Source organism: Marmota marmota, unplaced genomic scaffold, assembly GCF_001458135.2.
Source record: "Marmota marmota marmota unplaced genomic scaffold, marMar, whole genome shotgun sequence".
NCBI classification, from domain to species: Eukaryota; Metazoa; Chordata; class Mammalia; order Rodentia; family Sciuridae; genus Marmota; species Marmota marmota.
The window spans coordinates 17,710,599-17,716,598 of record NW_026000142.1 but is presented as its reverse complement, the minus strand read 5'-3'; the positions used below and the strand labels follow the sequence as shown (position 1 = coordinate 17,716,598).

Below are 6,000 nucleotides of genomic sequence, written 5' to 3'. Positions count from 1 at the left end.
ACGCCAATTGCTCTCCAGGCCCAGACAGAAAAGTTGGAAACGGCTTTGGCAGAACCCAACATGCCTGCTCTGTATTGAACAGGTGATTGAGAGCTGCCTAGGCCGGGAAACCTCTCACCGAGTCTTGAAGAGTGGCGGCTGCACTAATTGCATTTAAGTAGCCGTAGGGTACCCACCTTACCCTCCAGAAAGAAAGAGAGAGAAAGATGCACCTCAAAGAGACACGGGGTGCGTGCACTTACCTCGGTGTAGAATCTCGGTCTGGGACCTCCAATATGTTACCGCTGTTGACCGGTGACGAGTCCTTGCTTCCCCAATGTTGAAGAATAACACCAAAGAAGCACGCCGAGGCAAGGTCAGAGTAGAAATTAGAAGTTTATTAAAGGACAGCAGAAAAGACTTCTCCCGGAGGAAGAAGGGGACCCAAGAGGTGGAATCCTGCTTTAACTCTTTATTTGGAATCTAGTGGAAGATCTTTTTATTGGTGAAATTTCCTTTGAATGATTAGTATGTTGATAAACTATACTTACTCATTTAACTTCTATGCCTGTGATTATAGCCTTGAATTTTTCTCAAAATGACTAAACTAATGTTCCAGTTGAGTATTACATTATGTTGAATTCATCTAATATCTCACACCTCGCTGCTTTACACACACTGCTGTTTCCACCCAGAATGCTCTGCTATTTTATTTCATCAACCAAATCCTACTTATGTTTAGAGACTCAACTCTCATTCGTGTCCTCTCCTTCATGGAAGAGTTAAACTTTTCATTTCTTAGATTGCATGTTGCACCTTATTTAACTTCCCTAAAATACTTAACACATAGCTATACTGATTAGTGAACAGACCCCTATAGATATTCTGAGGAAAATCCAAATGTAAATTGTGTTTGAATTAAATTGTGTTCTCCAACTCTGGCATTCTTTGGTTTCTGGGGGATTTTGTGGTCCTACGCCAAGATAAGTGCCTTATTGCTTTCATACTGTGCAAAATCATTTAAAACACTTTCAGTAAATTGGGATTAAGGGGAGGGGATTGCCAAAGAATTATACATTGTGTTTTATTTCAATGATTATTTTTAAAGTTATAATTTAAGGAGCAGACTAAATATTTTAGCTTTTTGACAAAACAGAATCCCAATATTTAGACAAAACCTTTAGAAGAATATAATTTATTCTAGAACCTTAATTATATTGTTAAAAGCATATTAAATTATAATGGAAGTCCAAGAGAAAAGTTGCTCATTGTATTATTTCAATCAGTGGTTCATTTGTTCAAGTTAACTTCTAGTCTTTCTCTATAGACTAATGCAGTTCATACATATTCATAAAAACCTTAGTGGGAATTTTGTATTCTGCACTTCCCATATTATTTTATTCATGTTTTAAATTTACCTTTGGCAAAGTTTACTCTTTTTGGTGAATTCTGACAAATGTGTTAAGTCATGTAACTAACAGTACAGTCTAGGTAATATTTCTGTCACCAGAGAGAATTTCTTTTATGCTGCTCTTTGTAGTCAGCACTTTCCTGACCCCCCAACCCTTGGCAAACACTGACTGACCTGCACTTTATTTCCATAATTTGATCTATTCCATAATGTCATCTAAGTGAAATCATGCTATCATGGAATTGTATGCAGTCTTTTGAGACTAACTCTTTGGATTAGCATATTGCTTTTGAGATTCACCCATGCTATTGAGTGTATAGTAGTCCCTTGCTATGACTGAGCAATTATCTTATTGTCTGGATACACATAAGCTTCACTTTTATCCTTTTATCTCTACAGGAAATTTTGAGTTTAGAGTTGGGGCTTTTATGAATAAAAACCTATAAACATGTGATTATAAGTTTGAGGGTAATACCCCAAAGAGAATAAAATCATAGCATTTGCAGGTAAATGGATGGAGTTAGAGAAGATAATGCTAAGTGAAGTTAGCCAATCCCCCAAACCAAATGCTGAATGTTTTCTTTGATATAAGGAGGCCGATTCATAGTGGGATAGTAAGGGGGAGCATGGGAGGAATAGATGAACTGTAGATAGGGCAGAAGGGTTGGCGGGGAAGGGAAAAGGCATGGGGTTATTAATGATAGTGGAATGTGATGATCATTATTATCCAAAGTACATGCATGAAGACATGAATTGGTGTGAATATACTTTGTGTACAGCCGGAGATATGAAAAATTATGCTCTATATGTGTAATAAGAATTGTAATGCATTCCACTGTCATATACATAAAAAAAGTTTTGAGGTAAGTGGGTTGGGATTACATTTTCTCATTTTTAAATGCTACTGGGAGTAGCATTGTTGAGCCACCTGGTAAATGCACATTTACATTTATAATAGACTGCTAAACTTTTTTTCCAAACTAGTAGTTCAAGGTTGAATTCTCAAATGCTGTATGTGTGGGAGTTCCAGTTACTTCACATCCTTATCAATACATGTATATCAGTTTTTAATTTTGAGAATTCTAACAGATTTTGTAGTGGTGTCTTATATATTTTAATTTTTATTCCCTTAATAGCTAATGATAAGTATAAAAGTAATGATAATAATATTGAACATCTTTTCATATCCATTTTGCCATACATAGACCTTTTTGGTGATATGTCTGCACGTATCTTTTGCCATCTTTCTTCTTTTTTATGGTTATTTTCTCATTATTAAATTTTGAGAATTTACAAAATATATTCTGTATGTAAGTTCTTTGTCAGAAATATGAATTGAAAATATCTCTTTCTGTGTGTCTTCATTCTTCTAGTAGTGTCTTTAATAGAGAAGTTTTTACAATAAGGCTCAATTTATTCATTTGAAAAATGGATCTTGCTTTTGGTTTAGTATTTAAGAAATCTTTGCCTAATGTCAAAGTCCACAGGAATTTTCTTCTCTTTTTTATTTTATAATTTTGTCATTTTAAGTTTTTACAATTAGGGCTCTCATCCATTCTCAAATATTATTTATAAGGTATGAAGGATTACTTAAGGCTATTTTCTTCTTTTGTTTTGTGAATTGCCCCCCCCCCCTTAAAGACAGTTCTATAATGAATTGTCTTGGCACCTTTGTCAAATATAATTGATCACTTTCTTTCACTTCTGGCCAAGATGAAGTAAGTTGGAGTTATATGACTAAAATGGAAAAAGGAGAATCCATGTTTTTTAAGACACCAGGCAATGGAAGAGTGTGGTTCTTAGGAGACAGGAAACAAATGAAGCAGCCTTACAGTTGTCTTATTTTACTGCCCTGAAAAACTGTCCATGCTACAATACAAAGAGAGAGGATTCCCTGGGTTGAAGAGAGAGATCAAGACTCTTATTAGTCCCTGAGATCAACACCACTGAAATTTGTAGGACACAGGGCTATAAGTGACAGAACGGCACAGATAATGAACCCTGGAGATGCCTTTTATCTAGTTAAAGAGTGCCTCTTCAATTCCTGATTTCTTGATAATGGTCTTGCTTTTGATCTCTGGTTGTTTGAGTAAGGGATCAATACTGAATTTACCAAATATATTTTTCTTGCATTAATGGAGATTTCTTCCTCATATTATACTATTTTGTTCCTCATCGATCCTTCCTCAGTTTGATTTCCTACTCTTGAATCCCTTGAGACAATCAGCATTAATAACCTGGAGTGCAATCTTTCCTGCCTTACTCAATGCTCATGCAAACAGCAGTTGAAGCTGTGATTGAATTCAGTAACATAGGAGCATCTTAGATCATCTTTGAGCACCTGAAATAGCTGCTTCAATCTTGAATTTAAACCAATATATTTAATTCCACAAGAGTAACTCATGCTAGTTTTATCTATTTATATTTAACCTTATTCAAGTACAAACTTTTTTTTTTTTTACATTTTCTGTATGCCTGGTAATATGTAAAGCACAGAAGATATAATGATGGTTCACCGGGATCTGAGGGTACAATTGTAGAGCAGGAAGCAAAGTTATAACCACATGCTATAGAATCTGAGGAGAGATTCTCCAAAGATCATGTCTTGGAAAAGAGAAGCTGAGTTTTTGGGAAGTCAGTATTTCTTTTGTTGTTTTCTGTTCCTGTGGAAAGTTCTGAGAAGGAGTTAGAGTTGCAAGTACTGATTGATCATTTGGATAACATTTAAATCCACTGGAGTAGAAAGTATAGCAAAATTGGGGATTTGTTTTTTATCCTCAAACAGCGTAAAAATAGAATTTGGAAAGATATGTGTGCCTCATAGGTAGGAACAGTTAAAATAGAGGGAAAGGACAACTGTTTTAGAGTGAAAAGGGAAGCAGATACACTATGCAATAATCAAATAATTCTATGGTCTGTTACCACAATACTATAGAATATGCTCATAAAAATATTCTAATTTATCCTAAAAATGACATACCTGACTGACTACATTATGTTCTGTATGCTTTAATTTTAAACAAAGGAAATTAAAACATTTTAGAAAGAATTCTATCAAACAAAATTAAGACAAGCTTCTTCCCCAAGTAAGGTAAACTTAGAAATTATGCCAAAAATGAAGTTCTCATACCTTCAAAAGAAATACTTTGTGTACAATCAGTGTCTTGAAAAATTGTGCTCTATATGTGTAATATGAAATGAATTGGATTCTGCCATCATGTATAACAAATTAGAATAAATTAAAAAAATTTTAAAAAGTCAAAATGATCATTCTAAATAACTTCTATCAAGTAAATTCAACCTATAACCCATTTAATTTTTAATCCAATTTAAAATTACTGTTTGGCTCATGCCTTTGTAAAAATATTCATTAAAACAAAGGATTTAAGATTTTTTTTTCTACTATCTAGGGAAAATCTTCAGATAATCTTTGCTGCTTCTATTTTTTTGGGATACATCCTTTAATATCTCAAACTACATGCTAGGATTAAAAAAATGTTACTGACTTTAAAGAAGAGTGGCTCCTTGTACATTTTTAGTTTGCTTAGTGGAACAAGAATTTGTAGAAATACCACTAATCCTCTGCCCCCATCCCCAAATTATGTAGCTTAGTTTAATTAAAAGTTTTCTGCCATCATAAGCCTAATAGGGTTAAGTTGTCGTCTTATACAGTTTCAGGATGGTAGAGAAAATTTTCTCATGGTTTCACAATGGTCTATCATTCCTAACTGGCTTTCATGAGCTGACTAATATAATGTCTAGTTTAATTCCTAAGAGGAAGGAAAATAATATTAAGTAAATAGATCTCAGAATAAGAACCCAGAAATATTGTCTGAGTTATTTGATTATATGTCGAGATCACTCTTCTTTCCTCCAGAACAATTAACTATCTTTTTAATGTACATATTGTTATCTCCAAAAAATTATTAGGCAGCGGACAATGACATTCTCAAAGAATATTACTCTTCAGGAAGATGGAACATTTGGGAAAAGTAAAGCAGACTAGAAGGGAAGGTACAGAAACAGATGATCAGAACAAAGTAAATCATAAGAATGGATTATGTGGTCAATACTATAAATTTACCTTGAGTAAGAGAAAAAAGACACAAGTGAACATTGATGCCTATTTCCTTCTTTATTAACATATTTTTGAGGGCTGGTGATGTAACTCAGTGGTAGAGTACTTGCCTAGCATGTGTGAGGCACTGGGTTCTATCCCCAGCACTGACAACACAAAACAACAAATATATATTTTTGAAAGTTTCATATATCAAATGCCAGTTATGTTGCTGCTTAATCTTTCTTCTCACCGAGGCCAAAAATATGGATGTACCATAGATTAGGAAAGACTGGCTTACATAAGTAAGTCTTCGTTCAGTCTGGGTTGAAAGTGTTCTACTTCCCTTTCTTCCTCCCTCTTCCTTCCTTCCTTCATGGTACTTTGGCCCATAAAGAACAATTGGGTTGAATCTTCTAAGATGGAATTACTTCCTGCCCACAGCTTTAGATATGGAGTTTCAAATATTGAAAATTAATCATTAACTAATTCGAATTCATTTTTTAAATTCATGAAATGAGAAGAATAATTGGCATAGTGGGCTTTCATTTAT

General features: G+C 34.1%; 1 protein-coding gene across 4 annotated transcripts in view; it reads left to right on the top strand.

Moving 5' to 3' along the window:
- Positions 1–6,000, top strand: part of Iqub (IQ motif and ubiquitin domain containing) — a 79,122-nt gene that overhangs the window by 60,521 nt on the left and 12,601 nt on the right. The gene's annotated exons all lie outside the window — the stretch shown is intronic.